General features: G+C 52.5%; 2 pseudogenes; both read left to right on the top strand.

Moving 5' to 3' along the window:
- Positions 1-24,837, top strand: part of LOC119842653 — a 1,040,433-nt pseudogene that overhangs the window by 844,169 nt on the left and 171,427 nt on the right.
- Positions 3,533-23,908, top strand: LOC119842643 (annotated as a pseudogene).

The following is a 24,837-nucleotide window of genomic DNA, read 5'->3' as shown; positions in this document are numbered from 1 at the left end:
GATAATGCACAGATTGGCAGAGGAGCAGAGTGGGGTTGCCACCTCGGGCTACAAAAACCTAGCTCACGCGGGCCCCCAGACCAGGCCCAGCCCCTCACCTCCCCACAGCCACCAGCACTCAAGCTCCAGCCCCTCCTACTATTGCTCTAAGCCCCAAGCCACCTTAGGCCACCTCCCCCTCATGAAGGTGGGGGGCTCAGGGGCAGTCCGGCCTCGTACTGCCCCAGCCTTCCGGCTACTGCCCTCACCCACATGGGCAGCCTTGGAAGGATTAGATTTTTATGGATAAACATTGAATCACCGCAGGCACAACTTGAGGGAAAAGTATTGCCTTCGCTAATCGTAGAAATTTACGGATCGGCAAAGTAAGAACAATTCTGCTTGAGAACCTCTGAATTTGCTTTAAGGCCACTGACTATGCCGGCTTTGCCGTGGGCGGTTGACCGTCTGTGTTTTAACACGTATACAGCTTGAATGGTTGGAATCGCTGCATCTACTGACGTGAAATAATTATTGCTTGACATCCCTCCCCACGTCCCCGTCCCATAATTTCCCACCACTGTGACAATTTAAATGGATGACAATTTTAAAAAGGCTTAAAATCCAGAATTTTGCACAAGAGTGAATGTTTTAATAGATAAATTGCAGACTAGATCGGGATAACTACATTGCTCTGGGGTGTGAAAAACCCACAGTCAGTGGCAGATTATCCAATGGGCCCCTGGGGCGGGGAGGCAGAAAAATGGACACCCTAGAAGAAATCCGCTGCAGAAGCTGTGGGGCGGACAGGGGAAGCACCCTGATCTGGGGCCCCGGCAGAAGCATCGGGAGGCCAGGGTGGGCAAAGCCCCAGTGCCGCAACCCTGGGCCTTGGCAGAAGTGTGGGGTGGTGAGGGAAGCCCCAGTGCCCAAACCCCAGCTGCGGCCCTGGGACTGGAGGAGCTCTGGCTCCCTGCCGTGGACTCAGGGCTGGGGGAGCTCTCACTCCCTGCTGTGGCCCCTGGGCCCTGGTGTGTGGGGGGGGAGGACAGAGCTTCTCCGGCCTTGGGGCCGCAGTGGGGTGGGGGCAGAAAGGAGCCAATAGGTTGCGGGACTGCAGTGGGAGGAGAGGGCAGGAACGGGGGGCAGGGCCACAGGCAGAAGGGCTGGGGAGGGGCCCCCCCACTTGCTCTGGCCCAGGGCCCCTGGAGGGGAGGGATAGCTCAGTGGTTCCAGCATTGGCCTGCTAAACCCAGGCTTGTGAGTTCAATCCTTGAAGGGGCCATTTAGGGGGATCTGGGGCAGAAACTGGGGATCGGCCCTGCTTTGAGCAGGGGGGGTTGGACTAGGTGCCCTCCTGAGGTCCTTTCCATCCGCCTCTGCCCGCAGCCGGGAACGCAGGGGAGCCCCGCCGGTTATGAATGATGACATTGGGGGGAAAGGGGGGGGGGCCAAGAAAACAGGGGCCTATTCTTTCGTTTTGAAATACAACGTTTGCAGCCCCGCCTCTGGCTTGTTCTTTCCCAGCTGCCAGCAGAGGGCCCTGGCTGTGGGGCGGGGAGGGCGCCGCTTCCCGTCTCTCTCCCGTTCAGACCCGTGCGCCGGGGGGCTGCCGCCTCCATTGTGATCGGCCCCCAGCGGCGGCCGCTGCGCGGGGAGAGCCCTTCAGCCGGGCCCCCCCCGCCCTGTGCCCAGCCCGGCTGGGGACTTTCTCCCGTGCCCGGAGCCAGCCCCTGAGCCGGAGCCTGCAGGTGACGGGGAGACCTGGGGGCCGGGGGCCAGGCAGGAAAGTGACTCTGCCCCGGGGGCTGGAACGAGGGGGGCTCCCGCCCCGCGGCTTGACAGGGTTCCCATCATATCCAGGGTTTACAGCTGGGTTTCCAGCCCCCCCCCCCGGTACAGATTGTTCCTGCACCCCTGGGACCCGCTGCCCTTGGGGACCGTGTCCCCCTTCGATGCTGCGCTTTTCTAGCATTGGGCTCAGAGACTCTATTACTGGGGGGGCTTAGTCCCGGTGGGAGGGGCCGGGTTGGCGCTGGGCTCAAGTGACCCCGAGTTTTCCCAGCCTGGCAGAGCCAGGGGTAGCCAAATTCTCTAGATATTTTTGGTCAAGGTCCAGATTTCTTGGTGGGGGCATCATTAAGGTCCAGAGCCCCATTTTTTCACACCGCAATCACCAGAGGCTGATTAAGGTCTCTTGGGGACCCTGGGCCAGAACACTTTGGGGGGGACCCTAGGCCAGAGCATTGCAGGGCAGCGCCAGAACTGTGGCCCTGCCCCTCCCTTCCACCTGCAGCCCCCCCCAACCACACCCTGTTCCGCCCCCTTCCCTGTGGTTCCACCTCCTGCTCACTCTTTACCGCACCCCCCCCCCCGTTGTGGCCCTGAGACCTGAGAAGCTCTTCCAGCCCCGGGGCCACAGCAGGGGGAGGTTTTTTGGGGGGCCGCCCAATTGACTGGGGCCCCTGGGCACGGGTCCCATTGGCCCGTGTGGTAATCCGCCCCTGGCAATCACAATAAGAAGGGGATAAAATGATTTCACGGGCTGTTCAGAAGCACCTGGCGGTCCGGATTTGGCCCATAGTCCGCCTATTGGCTACCCCGGTCTAAACCAGGGGTTTTCAAACTTTTTTTCTGGTGACCCAGTTGAAGAAAATCGTTGATGCCCATGATCCAATGGAGCAGGGGATGAGGGGTTTGGGGTGTGGGAGGGGCTCAGAGCTGGGACAGAGGGTTGGGGTGCGGGAGGGGCTTAGGGCTGAGCTGGAGGTGCAGGCTCTGGGGTGGGGCCGGGGATGAGGGGTTTGGGGTGTAGGAAGGGACTCTGGGTTTGGGGGCGGCTCAGGGCTGGGGAAGGGGGTTGGGGTGCGGGAGGGGGTCAGGAGGCTGGGCTGGGGGTGCAGGCTCTGGGGTAGGGCCGGGGATGAGGGGTTTGGGATGCAGGAAGGAACTCTGGGTTTGGGGGTGGCTCAGGTCTGGGGCAGGGGGTTGGGGCACAGGCTTGCCTCAGGCGGCTCCCGGTCAGCGGTGCAGCAGGGTGCTAAGGCACGCTTCCTGCCTGTCCTGGCATCACAGGCCCCACCCTGCCCCGGAAGCGGCCAGCCGCAGGCCCACCTCCTAGGTGGAGGTGCACAAGCACCGCCCCCCAGCTCCCATTGGCTGGGAACTGGTCAGTGGGAGTGCGGAGCCAGTGCTTGGGGCGGGGGCAGCACGCGGAGCCCCATGGTCCCTCCGCCTAGGAGCCGGACTGCTGCTGGCCACTTCCAAGGCACAGCGCGGTGTCAGAACAGGCAGGAAGCCTGCCTTGGCACACACCCCCCTGCCTTAGATGGGCAGCGCCACTGACGGGACTTTTAATGGCCTGGTCCGTGGTACTGACCAGAGCCGCCGCTACCCAGTGCCTTACATGTCATGACCCGCTACTGCTCTAAAGCATCTGTCTGCCGGGAAACAGCCTTGAGGGGAGGAGGAGGGGGGAATTGGGGTGTGAAATGGACTCAAGCCACTTCTGAAATAAACCCCATTTCGCTCCGATTTGTCATCCCCCTGGGGGACAGGGAAGGGAAATGGCTGTGGTGGAGCCGGCTCAGGTAGGGGATTTTCAGGGAGCTGTTGTGGAATACAAAGGGAGCACCCCGCAGTGAGGCCCAGGGGAAAGGCCCCATCCCCTCACCCCCAGCTGCTGGGAATGGGATGGGGGTTGGGGATTCCTGTCTCTGGACCCTGCTGAGGGGCTCCACTTCCTGTGGCAGCCTCTGGCTAGTAGGTGTGTGATAACTGGAAAGGCCCCTACCCTCCTCCACCAGCTGGGAGGGACAAGGAGCTCTCCCCTTCTCCCCACCCTGAAGCCTCCTGGCTGCTCTGAGCAGGGTGAGGGTGGGATTCTGCTCCTCTGTGACACCCTCCCCAAGCTTCTGTTTTATCGGCCCTTCTCCTCCATGACTAGTAGGATTGTGGCTGGAGCAGCAGGTGCTGAGTGGGGGACTCTTGTTGTTTCAGATGCTGGTGACTTTCGAGGAGGAGGCTGTGTATTGCACCCAGGGGCAGGGGGCTCTGCTGGACTCCGTTCAGAGAGCCCTCTACAGGGAAATCATGCAGGAGAACTATGAGACGGTGACCTCACCAGGTAAGGGATTCCTGTCCCCTCGGTTACTAGAAGTTGCGGCGGGTGGGTCTGTGTTGTGCCCAGTTCACTTTCTTCTCAGGTTCTTCCCTGGTTCATTAAATTTCAGGGGAATGGATCCCATAATCCCAGATTCCCGGAGAGAGATTTTCATCCTCGCACCCCCATCAGCCATTTGCTTTTCCCCAGGGGTTCAGTGATCATGTTCCTGTCCGTTCAGATCCCATGTACCCCCAGCGCATCAAAGGGTCATGTTAAAATCAATGTTCTTAGTGACAAAGGCTCTATCCATGGCACACCCTGATCTCATCTGATTTCACTCCCCTCGCTGACTTGACTTTCTCACTGTCGCCACAGCAGGTGGAGCTGTTCAGAGACTCAACCTCAGAATCCTTCAGCTCTTTGGTGCCAAAATTCGGCAGTGGGTGCTGGCTCTGCAGAAGCTTCAAGCCATGTGTCTCTGGCTACTAGGGGTCCAGGCCAAGGTGAAACTTGGCAACAGGGGCCAGGAATCCTTAATTTCCTAGATGCATAGCTTATAAGGTCAGACGGGACCTCTGTGATCAACTTGTCTGGTATCCAGCTACACACAGGCCATAGCAGGAGTGATGGATTCTGCCTAAAACTGGGGGGACCACAAGGCCCTGTCCTCTTCATGGCCCCACCCCTCTCCTTCCTCTTTCCCCCAAAGCCACACCCCCTGGCCAAGTCGGAATCTGGCCCCGCCCCGTGTCCCTGCCTCCCCGGACTCCCTGCCCAGTGGAGGGTCCGTGACTCCGCACAGCTGCCTGTACGGCTCTTACCCTGACCCGGCTCCAGCTTCTGGCGGGGGGGTGGGGCCTCGGGGGCCGAAGAGCCACAGCCGGGCCATGGTAGGAGCTGCCTGGGCAGCTGTGAAGAGCCGTGGACCCACATCTGCCCTGGCAGTGGTCCTGGGGACAGGGGCAGGGACACGGGCTGGGGGTTGCTCTCAGGGCCCTCCTGCCGCAGGCAGGTGGAGGATCTTCACCTCCGCACAGCTGCCCGGGCTCCCTGGGCCGCTCTTACCTGGGCCGGGCTCTAGCTTCCGGCCTGGCTGGGGGACGGGACCTCAGGGGGAAGAGGAAGGGCAGGGGGTGGGCCCTTGGCGAAGAGTGGATGGGCCATGGCCCCTTCCCCCCACCCCCACCCCGTTCTGACGCCCCTGGGCCATAGGACTTTCCTGAATCAATTACTGTTTGAATTAGAATAGACCTTGCAGAACAACAACCTGGCTTGATTTAAAAATGTCCAGTTATGGAGAACCCGAACCACTCTTGGTAAATTGTTGCAGTGGTTAATTCCTTTCACCATTAAAATATTGTGCCGGCATTTATTTAGCTTCAACTTCCAGCCGTTAGATTTTTTTTAATATCTTTGTCAGTCACATTAAAGAGAACTCGACTACCGCATTTCTATTCCCCACATACGCACTTCTAGACTATGATCAAGTCGCCCCTTAAGCTTCTCTGTGTAAAGTTAAATTGAATGGCTTCCCTGATTCTTTCACCATAAGGCATGTTTTCAAATCCTTTGATTGTTGTATGGCTCTTCTCTGAACACACTCCATATTATCCGTATTCTTCTTGGACACCAGAACTGGACACAATATTCTAGCCAAGGTCGCATTGCAGTAAATTCAGAGATAAAATAATAACCTCTGTTCTTACTCAAGATTCCCCTGTTTATGCCTCCAAGCATTGCATTAGTCCCTTTAGTCACTGCATTGCTCTGGGAACTCGTGTTTAACTGATTATTCACCATGACACCCAAATCTATGTCAGAATTACTGCCTCCTTGTATTGAGTCCCCCAGCCTGTAAGTATGGCCAATGTTCTTTGTTCCTAGATGTATACCTTTACATTTAGCTGTGTTGAAACACGTATTGTTTGCTTGGCGCCCAGTTCACCAAGTGGTCCCGATCGCTCTGTGTCAGTGATCTGGTCTCTACACTATTTATCACTTCCCCAGTTTTTGTGTCATAGGCAAACTTTATTAGTGATGATTTTATGTTTTCTTCCAGGTCGTTAATAAAAATGTTAAATAGCGGAGGGCCGAGAACAGACTGGAAACACACTCACTTGATGGCGATTCCCTGCTTAAAATTACATTTTGAGACCTATCAGTTAGCCAGCTTTTAATCCATTCATGTGTGCCATGTTAATTTTATATTGTTCTAGTTTGTTCTAGACATCAAAATGTCATATGGTAGCAAGTCATATGCCTTACAGAAGTCTAAGTATAATTACATCAACAGTAGTATTTTTTCAACCTTCCAGGATTGTCCTGGAGTCCCCAGGAAAATTAAAGAAACCTCCAGGAATACGTCCAGCCAAAACTGGCAACCCTATTTTCAACCAAACATGTAATCTCGTCAAAGAAAGATATCAAGTTTGTTGGACAGGATCTATATTCCATAAATGCATGTTAATTGGCATTAATTATGTTACCTTCCTTTGATTCTTTATTAATCAAGTACTGTATCAGCCGCTCCATTATGTTGCCCAGGATTGATGTCAGGCCTATGATTACCTGAGTCATCCCATTTACCCTTTTTAAATGTTGGCATAACATTAGCTTTCTTCCAGTCTTCTGGAAATTCCTTGATTTTCCAAGACTTATTGAAAATCAACCTTAACGATCCAGTGAGCTCCTCAGCCAGTTTTTTTAAAACTCTTGGATGCAAATTATCTGGTCCTGCTGATTTAAAAATGTGTAACTTTAGTAGCTGATTTTTAACATCCTCCTGAGATAGTCATGGAATGGAAAGAGTATCATTATATATTAGGACTACATCATCTGTTTTCCCCCCAAGTATGGAACAGAAATATTTACTGAACACTTCTGCCTCATATGCATTATTATAGAAAATTCTACCATTTCCCTCTTGCAGTACCATTGTTAGGATTCTTTTTGTTCCTAATGGACTTTAAAAACTTCTTGTTCTTCACTCTGCTAGCCATAGATTTCTTCTTGTGTCCCTTTGCTTTCCTTATCAATTTTCTACCATGCCTAACGTCTGATTTATATTAATTACTATTAACTTCTCCTTTTGTCATTTTTTACATATCTATATATTTAAATTTTTATAGCTGCATTCACTTCCTTTCTAAACGAGGTCATTTTTTTAACCAATACATCCTTCTTCCTGGATTGTGGGGTCATAGCTTTTTGAGCATCAAGTTCTTAAACAATTCCCAATTGTCATTCACATTTTTCTGCTTCAATTCTTCCTCCCAGCTGATTTGACTCATAATTGTCTTCAGCTTTGTGAAACTGGACCAAGTATATAAATGTGATTAAGTCATGATCCCTGATACCTAAGTTACCATTGATTTTTAGTTCTGTGGTTAGGTCCTATTTGAGCCAGGTAATTGCCATCTATAATGCTTAGAGATTCCAAGGATGTTTTAGCACTGGCAGCATGAGACCTCCAGCATTTGTCACTCAAACTGAAGTCCCCCATGATCGCTCAGCTTTTTTTCCCCTACGCTTTATAGATAGGTTCTTAAGGACCCAGTGATCCTGTTCCTTAGTGAAATTTGATGGTCTGTAGCAGAAACCAAGTAATACCCCATCTTGTGCTTTATCTGTTAGGACATTGATCCATAACCATTCAAGATCATTTTCTTCCAAGTCATCAGTGATGCCACTGGCTCCCCACTTTTGCTCACTCCGTCCTTCCTAGATAGGTTATAATGATTTATTTTAACCTTCCAGTCATGGGAATCATCCCACCAGGGATCTGTAATGTCAGCAAGATCAGATTTACGCTCAGAAATGAGTCCTTCCAATTCCTCTTGTTTCTTACCCAAGTTCCTAGCATTGGCGTATGGGCAATTCAAGAATTTCTTCGCTTCGTGTCCTTTGCATCCTTGATTAATTTTGTTTCCACCATTTTGATTTTGTGCTGAGTGCTCTGGTTGTTCCTCTTTTTACGCTGCCCTTTTGTTAGTTTAACGCCCTCCTAATTACCATAGCCAACCAGTCCCTGAGAAGGTTGGTCCCTCTTCTACTGAGGTAGAGGCCTTCCAAACTATGCAGCCCCCTCTTCACATAAAAGGTGGACCAGTGTCCCAAACCCCCCAAACTCTCCACCTTATGCCATTTATCTAGCCAGTGATTCACTTACAGAATTTATTGCCTTCTGTCTTCCTTTTCCCATGGGCCAGGAAGGATCTCAGAGAAGATTGCTTGGACATTCCTCTTCTTTTGCACTCTGAGTTCCCTGACATCATCTACTATCTGCAAGATATCCCATGATGCAGTGTCATTAGTGCTGATACGAACCCTCACCAGTGACTCCATTCCCATCATTAAAAACCTTGGTATGATGTGGGAAGGAAGACAAAGAAAAGCTAAAGAAAACAAATCAAAATTCCCTCAAATAAGAGTTGTTTCTCTTCTTGGTTCAGTATTCTTCATGTTTTATGTTTCCTTCCCATTTGTGGAGATTGGTTTTATTGCTGGCTGCTTCCCACTCATAATGGATCATGGACCACCAGGTGGCTATGGGGAGGCTAGGGGACTTTCCTTAATCCTGTCACCCTTATCCCAGGGGTTTAGGTATGCCTCCCACCGCCTTTTCATTGCTTTTTGTAAGTCTTTCTTCTGATTGGTTTTGGTTCAAGCAGCGGCTGGGGAGGGGGGATGTCCTTCGTAAGTCAGACAGGCTGGATACTGAGCCCTAGTTCCCTAAGAACACAGAGCTGGCAGGTAACATATGAGGCAGAATAACCCAGTTGTAATGGCTCACGTCGCACCAGGGATCCACTTCAGAGAAGTTAAAATGACAGATGGGTTAGAAATTTTACCTGTCTCCATTTCCCCAGCAGTTATCCCTGCTGTGTTTCCTTTCTTTGCAGGTCCCCTTTCGCCTGGCACAGGGAACGACTCATGTCTGGCTTCTCTCTCTGTCCCAGCAGCTGGCAAGATGGTGAGTGAGAATGGGGAGGAGAATCCATGGCAGGAAGGCCTGGGACAAGCGGAACTGCGCAAAGTGTTATCAGTGACATCAGAAATAAACTTTCCCCAGAGTCACACACAGGACTCCGGAAATCATTGCGGGTCAGAGAGGCAGCTGGGAAACCAGCCAGGGGAGAACATGGCTCATGCCATTCACCGTGTGGGAGGATGCAACGATCTCAAAGAAACCACAGCCCAGCCGAGAATCCACGCCGGAGAGAGAGACAATACGTGTGCGGAGTGCGGGAAAACCTTTCATTGGCGCTCCTATCTTATTAGACATCAGAGAACCCACACAGGGGAGAAATCCTATAAATGCCTCGATTGTGGGAAAAGCTTCAGTCAGAGCTCACTTCTCATTAGACATCAGCGAACCCACACGGGAGAAAGACCCTATAAGTGCCTCGAATGTGGGAAAAGTTTCAGTGACAACTCACACCTCATCGCACATCACAGAATCCACACTGGCGAAAGGCCCTATAAATGCCTTGAGTGCGGGAAAAGTTTCATACAGAGTTCCGTTCTTGTTGCCCATCAGAGAATCCACACGGGAGAAAGACCCTATAAATGCCCCGACTGTGGGGAAAGCTTCAGTCGGACCTCAGAGCTGATTGTGCATCACAGAATCCACACGGGCGAGGAACCCTACAAATGCCTGGACTGTGGAAAGACTTTCAATCGGAACTCCAACTTTGTGGTACATCAGAGACTGCACACGGGGGAGAGGCCCTGTAAATGCCTGCACTGTGGGAAAAGCTTCAGGCAGAGCTCCAACCTGATTGCACATCAGAGAATCCACACGGGAGAGAAACCCTACAACTGCCTAGAATGTGGGAAAAGCTTCATTCAGAGCTCACAGCTCATTACCCATCAGAGACTGCACAGGGGGGAGAAACCCTACAAATGCTCAGACTGTGGGAAAGGTTTCAACCTGAGCTCCAGCCTCATTAGACATCAGGGAATCCACATGGGAGAGAAACCCTATTACTGCCTTCACTGCGGGAAAAGCTTCAGCCAGAGCTCCCAACTCATTGTGCACCAGAGAATCCATGCGGGAGCCAAACCTTGAGTGCGGCAGAAGCGTTAGCCTGGGTCAGTTTGCACCAAGCATCAGCAAATGCACCCCGCAAAGAGACCTCTTAAAGGTCGTTCCTGTGGGAAAAGCTCCAAGCAGAGCTAACGCCATGTTGGACATCAGACACTCCACACAGAAGAGAAATTTGGGGATCATGGGAGAAGGGCTGCTGTTAGAGAGGTGCTGCCCCATATCATTACCCCTCTGAGAGGCACTGATTTCTGTAGCATCCCACTGTAGGACGCTTAAAAAAGCCTAAAGCCCTAGGAATCTCCCCTCAAAGCCAGTCCCATTGGCCTCTGACAGTTCCGCTCTACTAGGGATTAGGCATAGCTAGCACATTTCTCCTGATGCGGACCGAACCGCCAACGCATTTCCTCGTCTAGACCGACCCGGAGCTTCTCGTTCACAATGGTCCCCACCATTAGCAGAGTGATTGTCAGAGTTGCTGAGTTCTTCCTTTAGGGACCAGTGCTGGGTTTACAATGGCACCAACCTGCTTGCTCTTCTCCATCCCCTCCCCCTGTGTGAATGGTGGGTGGGGTCTCAGAGCACAGAGGCCAAGTGGGGGCGGGGCCTCAGGGTGGAGAGTGGGTGGGCCTGGTGGGGGGGCCCCACCAAGCAGGGGCGTGGCCTCAGGGCAGAGAGACCGAACGGGAACAGCGCCTTGGGGCAGAGCTTTGGCAGGGCTCGGGGCGGGGGAGAGGCCAGGTGGGGGTGGGACCTCAGGGCAGAGTGGGGGCAGGGCCACGGTCTGGGCGCCGGGGCCCAAAAGAGATGAATCTGACCCTATTGGTGACAGATTGTCTCATTTCCAGTTCTTCTCACCGTGCTGTAGGTTGTGCCGAAGAAGCTGCCGGCTCTGGTTGTTTATAGAATGAAAGAGGCGATTCTCAAAGAGTTGGAGCAGGGGAGAGAAAACCGAAGCCTCCATGTGACTTGTGGGCAAGGGGGTGAGCTACAACAATTCCCCTCCTTCACCCGTCACCCTGGTGGTCTCCCCTCATGACAGTAGCATCTATCCAAGCCATGGAGAGTTTATCTCCCCCGTTCTACCCTTCCGCCTCTCAAAGTGTCACATGACTCAGTGAACTCAGCTCCCCCCGCTTAGGAATTGCTCTTTGAGACTCTGTGATCCTATGTCAAACTCACCAGCGTTGGAGCTGAACTTGTCACGATACCAGTGTATCCCAAATCCAATGTGATCCTTCTGAGTTTAAACCCCACTTCATTGATAAAGCAGCTTCTGGGCATTTTCTTGCCAAGCTCAGCGTGTTTGCAGATAGGAAGGTTGGGTTTTTATAAGGTTTTGAATAATGCAAATTAATGCACATTGGAAAACATAATCCCAACTATACACATAAAATGATGGGGTCTAAATGAGCTGTTCCCACTCAAGAAAGAGATCTTGGAGTCATTGTGGATAGTTCTCTGAAAACATCCACTCCATGTGCAGCGGCAGTCCAAAAAGCAAACAGAATGTTGGAATCATTAGGAAAGGGATAGATAGTAAGACAGAAAATAATCATGTTGCCTCTATATAAATCCATGGTACGCCCACATCTTGAATGCTGTGTGCAGATGTAGTCGCCCCATCTCAAAAAAGATATACTGGAATTGGAAAAGGTTCAGAAAAGGGCAACAAAAATTATTAGAGGTACGGAACGGCTTCCGTATGAGGAGAGGTTAATAAGACTGGGACTTTTCAGCTTGGAAGAGAGAGGACTAAGGGGGGATATGTTTGAGATCTATAAAATCATGACTGGGATGAAGAAAGTAAATAAGGAAGTGTTATTTACTCCTCACACCACAAGAACTAGGGGTCACCAAATGAAATTAATAGGCAGCAGGTTTAAAACAAACAAAAGGAAATATTTCTTCACACAACGCACAGTCAATCTGTGGAACTCTTTGCCAGAGGATGTTGTGAAGGCCAAGACTATAAAAGGGTACAAGAAAGAACTAGATAAGTTCATGGAGGATAGGTCCATCAATGGCTTTTAGCCAGGATGGACAGGGATAGTGTCCCTAGCCTCCGTTTGCCAGAAGCTGGGAATGGGCGAGAGGGGATGGATCACTAGATGATTCCCTGTTCTGTTCATTCCCTCTGGGGCACCTGGCACTGGCCACTGTTGGAAGACAGGATCCTGGACTAGATGGACCTTTGGTCTGATCCAGTATGGCCACTGTTATGTTCTTATTTTGTTTTTCATTATGAGGAGCAAAAATTTTGTATATAATAGGTCTAAATAAGAAGGGGGCTCCGGGGGAAGTGGGTATAGGCAATTCAGTGGAAAACATGGGTACATCCGTTTTCCTCTGCATCAGATCGAACATGCTCATCATTGTGTGTGAACCAGAAATTGTTTTATACCCCACCCTCAAAGTGTCAGGTTTTGTTTATGTACTTGAAGGCTGTTTGGTCACATGCGTCTCTCTTCATTTAGCCTGACGGGACATAATGTCGATGCACTGGGGACTGCACAAGAAGCGATCGATTGCTCGAATAGCCCTTTCTTTTATTCTGTTTCCACGCCCTTTTGTTGTGAGTTTTTAGTGTGGTTTGAGGAATGGTCATTATAAATAATCATGGGCATGAACACTGGTGGGGGCAGAGTAGGAGTTGCAGCTCGAGAGGCAGAGACTGAAACAGGGAAGGATGTTGCTGCCTGCCCCAGGCAGTGATGTGAAATACCGTCCGGAACGGGAGAGCGTGGAAGCTGGAATTTACAGAGCTAGGGAGCCCAAGAGCCAAGGCTGTTCGACAAGCAATGTCCTAGGAGTGTCGGATGAGGATTTCTATGTATAATGCCCCAAGGGAAGTGATGCAGAGAGTGGGCGGGGGGATCCCCAGATTCCTGAGAGGAAGAGGCTGAGAAGCCAACAGGCCTGAAGCCAGGCTGACCCCTGTTACCGTAGCAGAGGGCAATGGAGCTGGTCACAGGTCACCCTCTCCCCATCTACTGCAGCACCCTACATGGGGGCAACGGAGACTCTCGGCCACGTTGGCCCCACACACACCAGGCATGTCCTGGGTAAATAAAAGCCTCAGCTGGGATTGGAGATGCTGCTACTTCTGTACATTCGCCTTGTTCTCTAGCTTAGATTGAGTTGTGCTTGCTGGGTCTCTTGAAGCACGTGTGCCTGTGACGGGATCCCAGCGTCTCTCACACATTTGTGCCCATGTTCTACCAGCTGCAAAATGTTACTCTATTTTGGTGCGTGCAGCGGCCAGGGGCAGCACTTTGCCGGGCTGGGGCTGAAATGCACCGTGCCGGGCTGGGCGTCAGGCGGGTTGTCTTTTATTTCTTGCTTTGAAACAATAAAGTAGAATTCAGTTTCTCAGACTCTAGAGTCCTTTGAATAATGAGTGAAAAAATGGACCAGAACGCTGGCGGGGAAGCCTTTTTGACCTGTTGTTTCCCCAAAAAGAAATTGGGTTACAAAGAAAGGTACAATAAAAGTTTTGTTATCCAGCATATTAGGGAAATGGGGGGAGCTGGTAAGTCAAAAATTCTGGTTAACTAAGAGGAAGGGAGGGGTGCAGGATGCAGGAGGGGGCTCAGGGCTGGAGTTGGGGTGCAGGAGGGAATGCGGAGCACAGACTCTGGGAGGGAGTTTTGGTGTGGGAGGGGGTGCAGGGCAGGGGGTTGGGGCCCAGGAGAGGGTGCTGGGCACAGGCTCTGGGAGGGAGTTTCAGTGTGGGAGGGGGCTCAGGGTAAGGGGTTGGGGCACGGGAAGGGTTATGGGGTGCCGGATTCGGGCGGTGCTCACTTCAGGCGGCTCCTCGCAAGCGGCAACATGTCCCTGCTGCTCTTAGGCAGAGGCATGGCTAGGTGGCTCTGCGCACTGCCTCCACCCGCAGGCACCACCCCCGCAGTTCCCATTGGCCACGGTTCCCGGCCAGTGGGAGCTGCGGAGCCAGCACTTGGGGCAGGGGCAGTGTACGGAGCGCCCATGGCTGTTCCTTCACCTAGAAGCAGCAGGGAAATGTCGCGGCTTCCAGGGAACCATACGGAGTCAGGTAGGGAGCCTGCCGGCCCCACGCCAACTGGATTATAAACCGGATTTTCAGTGAAGATCAGAAATGTTGGTTTATAGAGCTCTCCGGTTGGTAGATTGCCAGATAACGCCGCTTTTACTGTATTTTTGTAAACTGGAAAAAGTGTTTTACAGAGTTAACCTCAAGGGCTGTTGTATGGAAAACCTGGCATGAAAGCAAATCTATCATTGCTCCTTATACCGACTTCCCCCCATCACACCCCACCCTGTCACACATATTGTACAGGTTTTCAACACAACATTTGCATGTCTCTACTTTGGCACAAACGTGTCAGCGCATTGCTCTCTGATCTTATTTCAGACACGTTTTCTCTGGCCTTTTCCTCCCGGGTAAAACCGAAGTGCCTTGTCCTCTGCTGTGTTTTTACTTTAGAATAGCTCCTGCACCTTAGTTATCCTGTGGTTAACAAAACAAAACAAACAAACAAAAAATCACCATTCTTAGCAGGGTGGGAAAGACCCGGAGCTGGATTCACAAGGGAACTGGGGCATCATGATGCTCAGGATCACGACATCTAGCTTTTAGGCACATAGAAAGTCTCGGGAACACCGCTGCACTGGAGTTAAGTGCACAGGGGAGAGAGAGGTATCACAGAATAGCATTCACAAAAGCCAGCATGCCTGGCGGGGAACTGCCACAGCCAGCCTGAAGATGCCAACCAGAGGGGTGTGTGCTAAGATCCACCCTATCACAGAGCTCAGTGCCTAAGTCCCCGCTGCAGATAGGCACCTAGCTCTGCCTGGCAAGCTACTAACAGGAATCTTCTCCTGGAATCAGGGGAGGTAAGTGCCTGAACTGCTTCTTGTGAGAATGATACACAAAACAGCTGTAGGAGGAAGTGATGGTGCCCACCTTGTAACTTTTAGCCCAAGGAATAAATTTGCGTTATAAAAAATTGAACATAAGACCAACCATACTGGCTTAGACCAAAGGTCCATCTAGCCCAGTAGCCTGCCTTCCGACAGTGGTCAATGCCAGGTACCCCAGAGCGAATGAACAGAACAGGGAATCATCAAGTGATCCACCCATTGTCATCCATTCCCAGCTTCTGGCAAACAGAAGCTAGGGACATCCTCCCTGCCTATCCTGGCTCATAGCCATCGATGGACCTCTCCTCCGTGAAATGAAACTAAACATGACAAACTAAATTATAATATTGCAATACAACATTACACTAGATACGCTGTAATTTGTGATGGCTGAAGTTGCGAGCAACTATTAAGAGTTTCATTGTTTAGTTGGTATTAAGAATATGTAATAAATAGTGTGGTGACATCTGTCTGCATAGTGTCAACGAAGGTGAATGATGATGTGCTGAGAGTAATACAACTAATAATTTTAAATAAATAACGAAACTCCATTTGCAGTGGCTTACATGAAAGGGAGTCCAAGAGAGTGGCCAACCCTCCAGGATTGTCCTGGAGTCACCAGGAATTAAAGAGGAATCTTGAGTTAAAGATTACGTCCTGTGATGAAACCTCCAGGAATTCATCCACGCAAACTTAGCAACCCTATAGCGCAATTCAAGCCATCAGAGAACGCTAAATAAGACAAATGTGTGACCTGGTTTGAGGCTTTATTCAGACATAGCTGACGAGTCTTTCAAACACCAAAAATATGTACGACAATAATAGGGTCTTTTTTGAGGGAGTAGATGTCAGATATTTCATTGAATCAAGGCTCTTTTAGCAGCTTGGTCCATCATATCCAATACAAAAGAGCTGGCAATGGGATGCACTGGTGCTGTTTTGAAAACATCCCTGGGAAGCGGGTGCTGAGATGTCCCAGCCTGGGGAAGGGGAAGAAAAAGCCCCTCTGCCCCCTATTTTTGAAACCACTGCAGCTGGCCCCTCTTTCATACGGGGCCAGATTTAGGGGCAGGCGACCAGCTAGGGTGCAGAGCTTGCAGGGGGCCGAGCACACAGATTTACAGACCCTAGTATGCAAACGTATCAGTTTATATGACAGGGAGGAGTCATGTGTGCAAATCGTGCATCGAAGTCGTGAAATGGGCTACAAATGCCATAAAAATAAGGTATTCAAAAGTGTAACCAATGGTGGGGGGCGGGTTTTCCCCTCTCTGCCACTGCCTGGCAATGCCTCTGCCCTGACTCCTACCCCATGCCCCTGATTTTGCCCTCTCTCCTTCCCCTACCTCCAGCTATTCACCCCACCTGTGCAGTCAGTTTGGGCCTGATGCAGAGTCTGCCCATCCTTCCCCCTCCATCTGCCCCCTTTTAGACCCTGAGACCAGTGGAAGCTCATGGCTATCCCAAGGCAGGGCAGCAGCTTCCCCAGCTTCAGCAGTATTTACTGGGAATCCTCAACCAAAGGGGACCAGCCGTCTCCATCTTAGGGGCTTTGTCTTATATAGGCAACTATACCCCCCACCGCAAAAAAAAGGACCACAGCTGATGAACCTTCCCCATCCCAGACCCAGGAGGGACCCAGCCAGATTCCTTCTCTCTGCCCTTTAACTACAAGGACCTGCCCAGGGAATCCCACCCCACAGCCCATGTCAAGAACCAGGTCCCCTCCAGCAGGAAGTCAATTGCACTGGCTACAGTAAAGCTTGGCTGCTGGGTGAATTCCTGGTTCCCTGCATTGTCCCTTTGCAAGAGCCCAGAGCCCTGGTGGCTGGGGACCCCGGAGACCCCCTGGCTGCTGCAGCTGGGAGAGCTGAATATGGAGGAGTAACATTCCTGCTACTCCCACAAGAGACTCTCCCAGTGCAGAGACCCCAAGACATCCCATACTGGGAAGACAGAGGTTCGGTTCCATAAGAGCCGAGGACCCCAGGCCAGAGAGAGCACTGGTTGGAGTGAAGCTAAGAACCCCACACCCCAACAGGGAACCATGTTTCTGGCTTACACCCTGTCTGCTGGGTTACCCCGATCCTGCTGGCTGAAGGTGCTGCAGAATCTGGCTATACCCTTAATGTGTGCAAAATGTGTGTGTGTTGCAACCCCCCACCCCTCCACAGACCCTGATCCACACCAGCTGGGGATCTGGCTTGAAAAATAACCCAACGTATTAACACCCAGGGCTGATCTGAGCCATTATTTGCACTAACTGGCTTTGGGTTACTGCAGGGTCAGCAAATGCCAGGCAAAGCGGACCACAACCGACCCACAACAGGTGCTGGGGCTCTGAATTGCCAGGCCCAGAGGTGCCAGGGCTCTGAACTGCCCAGCCCAGAGGTGCCAGGGCTCTGAACTGCCAGGCCCAGAGGTGCTGGGGCTATGAAAAGCCAGACCCAGCGGTGCCGGTGCTCTGAACTGCCCGGCCCAGAGTTCCTGGGGCTATGAAAAGCCAGGCCAAGAGGTGCCGGGGCTCTGAACCACCCAGCCCAGAGTTGCCGGGGCTCTGAACTGCCAGGCCCAGCGGTGCCGGAGCTTTGAACTGCCAGGCCCAGAGGTGCTGGGGCTATGAAAAGCCAGGTCCAGATGTGCCGGGGCTATGAATGGCCAAGCCCAGAGGTGCTGGGGCTCTGAACGGCCCCGCCCAGAGGTGCCAGGTCTCACCCCGGCAGTCCCTGGCCCAAATGAAGCCCTGCTTAGGGTTCAATAGCCAGAGTCACGGCAAGGGCCGGTGGGGAGGGACTCCAGAGGGTCTGCTTGTCTTCCCTGGGGAGGGGAAAGGGGGAAGCCCGGGAAAGCTGGTGCTTTCGCCTTGCCACCAGAGGGCTCTGGCTTTGGCTCGGGGGGAGGAGGCTGGTGTCTGTCTCTCTCTGCTCAGGATATCAGACCCCTAGGAGTGAATTTCCTGGGTCAGGTGCTGCTTCCATTGTCAGCCGAGCCGCTGCTGCTCCCCGGCGGGGAGAGACCGGCACTAACCCCCCGCGCCGGAGCCTGCAGGTGATGGGGGGACCCGGGGAAAGGGCCGGGGCCGGGGGGCCGGGGCCGGGCAGGACAGTGACTCTGCGCAAGCGGCCCCGCCTGTGCTCCCCGCGTGTCTCGGAGCTCACCCACCCCCAGGGAGAGGCGCAGGCTCTGACTCTGGTTAGCGCTCACCGGAGTCGATCCGGATCCGATCCAGATCTCCCAGGCGGAGGAAGAAGGGGAAGGAGACGGAAAAGAAGCGGGGGAGGGAATTGGAAGCGGTTCAAAGTTCCCAGCCCTGCCAAGATCCATTCACTGCAGCCCCCAGGCAGAGCGGACTTTCCTGGGAACAAGGCGAGGAGCCGGGAGAGGAAAAGCCAGGTCCTGTCCCGCCTGAGTCCCCGGGGGCTGCCAGGGTGGGATCACTGTTCCCTCTAAGCTGTGGCGTGTGCGCTCGCACACGGATCCTAAACCCCCGCGCGCACGGATCCTAAACCCCCGCGCGCACGGATCCTAAACCCCCCGCGCGCACACAGCTAAACACTGCGCGCACAAAAGTTCGCACAGAAGAAATTTTTTGTGCACACGGCCCCTCAAAAATTAGAGGGAACGTTGGGTGGGATCCCCCCAACGCGGCCCCTTTGGTTCTGCTCTTTGCTGGGATAAAGCAACCCAGGGGTCGGGGTGTGACATGGACTCAGGCCCCTTTTGCAACCTCCCCAGGTGCCCTGGCGGGCTGCAGAATAACATAAGAAAGGCCATAGTGGGTCAGACCCAAGGTCCATCTAGCCCAGTATCCAATACCCAGCGGTGAGGTCTGGGGGAGAGGCCCCTTCCTTCCAATCAGCTGCTGGGAATGGGGAGGGTGTTGGGATTCCTGTCCCGGGACCCTGCTCTGTGGCTCTGTCTCCCATATTAGCCCCTGGCTAGTAGGTGTGTGATAAACCGGAAGGCCCCTGCCCTCCTCCATGTGCTGGGTGAGACAAGGAGCTCTCTTTCTCCCCACTCACAGCAGCGTCGGGATGGGATCCTGCTAGTCTGTCTTCCCTGAGCATCGAGTTTTTATTTTTTTCCCCCTCTCCCCCCTGTGAATAGCGGGATTGTGGCTGGGGCAGCAGGTGGCAAGCTGGGGATTTTTGTTGTTTCAGGGTTTGGTGGCCTTCGAGGAGGTGGCTGTGTGTTTCACTGAGGGGGCAGGGGGCTCTGTTGGACCCCGCACAGAAAGCCCTCCACAGGGACGTCATGCAGGAGAACTCCGAGACGGTGACCTCGCTGGGTAAGGGATTCCCGTCTCCTTGGTTATTAGAAGCTATGGCATCTGTGATTTGGCCATTTTTTCTGCTCAGGTTCTTCCCTAGTCTAGATTTCAGGGGACTGGATCCCAAGACCCTCAGATCCAGCGTGAGAGAGACTTTCATTTCCACGCACCCTCCCCCTGTCCTGCCACGTAAGCAGGAGATGTGTTGATTACTTATACTGTGTGTTTACACTCGTGCCTTCTGGGTGCTTACCAAGACCTCAAAAAGAAAAGGAGTACTTGTGGCACCTTAGAGACTAACAAATTTATTAGAGCATAAGCTTTTCTTTTTGCGAATACAGACTAACACGGCTGCTACTCTGAAACCTACCAAGACCTCGTGAAGGACAGTCTCTGCTCCAAGCCACTCACAACCTAATCTATCTAATGATTAAAACAACCTGAATTTGAGAAGAGAAGCCTATGAGTCAACTGGCTAACCAGGTGCCAGTTGGACCCATGAGAACATTGAGTGCTCAGGGAATTTACAGACATTAATGGTCCAGAATCTCTCAAAACCCTGCCTATGTCAGTTCAGCATCCTTGATTCTCCTGGGCCCAGGGGAAATGTCTATCCCAGGTTCTCAATCTCCCCAAAAAGTTATTGTGTTGGGTTTGCTCTCTTTGCTGTTACCCCTCTTCCCCAGCACAGGGAATAACTCACCTCCAGATTCTCTCTGTCTCTCCGTCCTTTCAGGCGATGGGGTGGTGGGTGAGACCAAACCTCAGCAGGAAGGTCTTGAGCAAATGGAACTGCAGGGGGCATTATCGGAAAGATCTGAAGGGAATGTTTGCTGGAGTTCTGTGCAGGGGAAAACCTGGGAGAGTCTAGAATCATAGAATATCAGGGTTGGAAGGGACCTCAGGAGGTCATCTAGTCCAACCCCCTGCTCAAAGCAGGACCAATCCCCAACTAAATCATCCCAGCCAGGGATTTGTCAAGTCTGACCTTAAAAACCGCTAAGGAAGGAGATTCCACCACCTCCCTAGGTAACCCATTCCAGTGCTTCACCACCCACCCAGTGAAAAAGTTTTTTCTAACATCCAACCTAAACCTCCCCCACTGCAACTTGAGACCATTACTCCTTGTTCTGTCATCTGCTACCACTGAGAACAGTCTAGACCCATCTTCTTTGGAACCCCCTTTCAGGTAGTTGAAAGCAGCTATCAAATCCCCCCTCATTCTTTTCTTCTGCAGACTAAATAATCCCAGTTCCCTCAGCCTCTCCTCATAAGTCATGTGCTCCAGCCCCCTAATAATTTTTCGTGAGCTACAGCTCACCCTATCAGATGCACTCGGTGGAAACAGTGTGTGTCAAAGAGGCTGCAGGGAAATGAGCCTGGGAAAAAAGTGGGTGAACCAACTCATGGTGTGGGAGGAGGCCAGGAGCTCAAGGAACCCCCTGCCCAGCAGAGAATCCCCATGAGAGAGAGGAAAAAACACATGCGCTGAATGTGGGAAAAGCTTCCTTAAGAATGCACACCTTGTTGCGCACCGGAGGATCCACACGGGAGAAAAACCCTATCAGTGCCTTGAATGTGGGAAAAGCTTCAATCAGTGCTCGCACCTTGTGGTGCATCAGCGAATCCACACCAAAGAGAGACCCTATAAATGCAGCGAGTGCAGGACAAGCTTTGTTCACAGCTCCCACCTTATCGTGCATCAGAGGAGCCACAAGGGGGAGAGACCCTATAAATGCCTCGAGTGTGGGAAAAGCTTCACTCAGAGCTCGAGCCTGAATGTGCATCAGAGAACCCACACAGGAGACGAACCCCATAAATGCCTCGACTGTGGGAAAAGCTTCAATTACTGATCGCACCTTATAGTGCATCAGAGGATCCACACGGGGGAGAAACCCCATAAATGCTTCGTCTGTGGCACCAGCTTCATTCACAAATCAAACCTGAACGTGCACCAGAGAATCCACAAGGGAGAGAGACCTTACGAATGCCTTGACTGTGGAAGAACATTGAAATCCGGATCAAACCTTAGCAGGCATCAGAAACAACATACAGGAGAGAAATCCTATACATGCACTGAGTGTGGGGAGCAGTTTGTTGAGAACTCCGGCCTTATTAAACATCAGAGAACCTACACGGGGGAAAAACCCTATAAATGCTTTGAATGTGGGAAAAGTTTAAACTGGAGCTCAAACCTGGTTGCACATCAGAGAACCCACACCGGCGAGAGACCGTATAAATGCTCCGACTGCGGGAAAAGTTTCATTCAGAGCTCCGTTCTTATTCCGCATCGGTGAATCCACACGGGAGAAAGGCCCTACCAGTGCCTTGACTGTTGGAAGACGTTCAATCAGAGTTTGGAACTGATTTCTCATCGGTGAATCCACACGGGGGAGAGGCCGTATAGCTGCCTTGTCTGTGGGAAAAGCTTCAACTGGAGCTCAGCGCTTACTGCGCATCAGAGGATTCACACTGGAGAAAAACCTTATGAATGCACCAGCTGTGGGAAAAGTTTCAGCCAGAGCTCCACCCTTGCTAGACACCAGAGGCTGCACACTGGAGAGAATCCCTCGAATGTAGAAGAAGCATCAGCTGGGCTCTGATTGTATCATGCATCAACAGATCAGCATAGTAAAGAGACCTCTTAAATGCTCTTAGCAGGGAAAATCCTTCAGGTTGCGCGAATGCCATATTGGACATCAGAGACTCCTCCACACTGGAGGGAAAATTGTATCAGTGCCCAGGTTAGGGCTGGCTATAGTTTAAAAAAACCAACATCTCCTCATTCCTACACACATCAGGGGCGTTTGGCTCCCAAGGATCCAGCTGCCCATTGCTGGGGTGAGGATCCAGCATCAGCCGAGCATCAGCTGGTCAGTGACCCCCTGGCTCTGCAAACCTAAGGCAGAGAAGAAGCCCCGATCTGCTGAGCTGATGGACCACAGGTGGGGGAAAGGAGAGAGAGAGAGAAACTCCTTCAGATGCTCCCTCTGCCTGGCTGAAGTTCCCCCCTCTCCCTTCCCCTTCCAGTTGGGATCCCCCTGTCGTGGAGATGAGGAGAACAACACTTGGGCCAGGCCCCACTTTCACTCTAGACACCTGTCCCCACCCCCCATCTTCCACCAGCCCCTAGGCTGGACTCCCACACTTACCTGGAGCGGTTCCCTGCAGGGCGAGTGTCCCTGGGGGCTAGTAACTCCTCCCCCTCCCTGAATTCCCCAGGGTGCTGGGCTCTGGGGGATCAACTGTGGAGGGACGGGTGTTGGGCAGGGAACTGGGGGATCGAATGGTTGGGGCTGGGGGAGATGGGAGTGAAAGGGGACTGGGTGCTGGGATTATTGAACGTTTGGGGATCATGGGATAAGGGGGATGGGGTGCGGTTAGGGAGGTTCTGTCTCCCATCATTAACTCCTCTTCCCCTTTTCCCTGCCCACATTCACAAATTCAGAGGGACTGATTTTCACTGGGCCTCTGGTCGGGGACTTTGAAAAGCCTAGAATCTAGGAATCCCACCTCAGTCCTAGAAGCATCGACCGCTGAGGGTCTGTCTAGACTAGGAAAAGCGGTCCAGGTTAGCTAGCTCATTTTCCTAGTGGCCCGGACCAAGCCTCCGCTTCTTTGCCTAGTCCCGACTCATTCGGAGCCACTCATGTTCCTAGTTTCAGTTTTCAAGTTTCCCCTCCAGGGACAGATTGGCTCCCTCCCAGCGAGTCTCAGCTCTCTCTCACTTCTCCTGAAGAGCAGTGGGGTGTTTTTTTTCCTTGTGGGTTTTGTTTGTAAATATATTTATAACACCTAATGACACAGATTATAAAAGAATTGGAGCGGGGATGGAAGATAGGTTGTTTCAGCCTCTGTGTTAGGAGAGGGTGAGGAGATGAACTGAAAGGATTCCTGCCCTGTTCCTCAAAGGTATTATGGCTCCTAATTGAAATCAACCTGCCCCCCATCAGGATCCCGATTCCTCTCACCACAGAAGCCACTGCTCAAAACCCTGGAGAGTTTATCCTCCTCTTTAAGGCTGTGTCTACACTACAAAGATAAGTTGACCTCTGTTAGGTCGACTTACAGCCGCTTCATGAATTATTGCCGTGATGCATGTCCACACTACCCTCTTTGATCACTGAGAGCGTGCTTAAGAGGCTAGATGCTGCTGCTTTCCTGACCGCCACATCGCCACCACTATTGGGACTGGAGCTAGCTACATAGGTTCTGAAAGTAGGGGGCAACCGCACCCCCTGGCTTGAAGTGGTTTCCATCATATCCAGGGTTTGCAGTTTGGTTCAATAGCTTGCAGCCCCTCCACTGTACAAATTGTTCCAGCACCCCCGGCTAATTAGATCAAAGCAAGGGTGCGTCTACCCCGTTGCGATCTCCTTTTCTCTGAGTGTGGTGTAGACCAGTGGTACCTACTGGTACGTACTGGTAGTGGGCGGCAGGTATCACAGGCCAGGGTAGGCTGAGCCTCTTCAAAGAGCCAGGCATGGCTCTGTCCATGCTCCGCCCCCAGACACCTTCCTGCTCTGGCTCCCAGTTTACCTGTGCCGTGGGGCTAGCTCTGGGGCTGCACCGCCCAGTAGTCTGGAACTGGGGCCGCGCTGCCTGCCTTCCCAGTGCCCTGGGGTTTGGGGGGGGGCTGGGGCCATGCCCGGCGCTCCGGAGCTGGGACCATGCTGCCCGGTGCTCTGGGGCTAGGGCTGCGCTGCTCGGTGCTTCAGGGCTGGAGCCATGCTGCCTGCCCTCCCGGGGCTCTGGGGCTGGGGGCGCTAGCCTGGAGTGGGGTCGGCAGCTGCGGTGGGGGGGCTCTGGGCTCCAGCAGGGGGGGCAGAAGGGGCAGGGCCTCAGGTGGAAGGGGCGAGGCTGGGGGCTAGCGTTGCTGAGGTGGTGGTTCACACACTGCCCCTGTACCCCTAGGGTACACAGATGTCTCTTGCGGGGGGATATGTCAACTCATCTAGATATTTGCCTAGCATTACAACAGGTTACATAAAAAGCACTAGCGAAGTCAAGACAAACTAAAATTTCAGACAGACAGTGACTTGTTTATGCCGCTCTGTAGACTATACACTGAAATGTAAGGACAATATTTATATTCCAGTTGATGTCTTTTATAATTATAGGGCATAAAGGAGAAAATCAGCAATTGTTCAGTACTAGTGGCTGTGACACGTCTGTATTTTCATGTCGGATTGTGGAAGCAAGTGGTTCTGAAGTGAGGTGAAACCTAGGGGCTTGTGTGGCAAAGCAGCCTCCTGAAAGGGGTGCGGTAGTCTGGAAAGGTTGAGAGCCACTGGTGTAGACACGCCGATGCAGCCCCCGCCAGAGGGCTCTGGTGATTCCAACAGGAGGGGAGCTCTGGTCCCTCTCTCCCTCCTCTGCATGTCAGGGGCTGAGCTTCCTGGGTCAGAGGCTGCAGCATGAGCCATGAGCCGAGAGGCAGAGACGTTGCTGCTTCCCAGCGGGGTCTGTGCAGGGAGAGACCTGCATTACCCCCACTCTGTGCCCAGCCCGGGTGGGGACTTTCTCCGGTGGCTG

Source organism: Dermochelys coriacea, chromosome 14 (assembly GCF_009764565.3).
Source record: "Dermochelys coriacea isolate rDerCor1 chromosome 14, rDerCor1.pri.v4, whole genome shotgun sequence".
NCBI classification, from domain to species: domain Eukaryota; kingdom Metazoa; phylum Chordata; order Testudines; family Dermochelyidae; genus Dermochelys; species Dermochelys coriacea.
The sequence above is the reverse complement of the archived record's forward strand: the minus strand, read 5'-3'. Positions and strand labels throughout refer to the sequence as shown.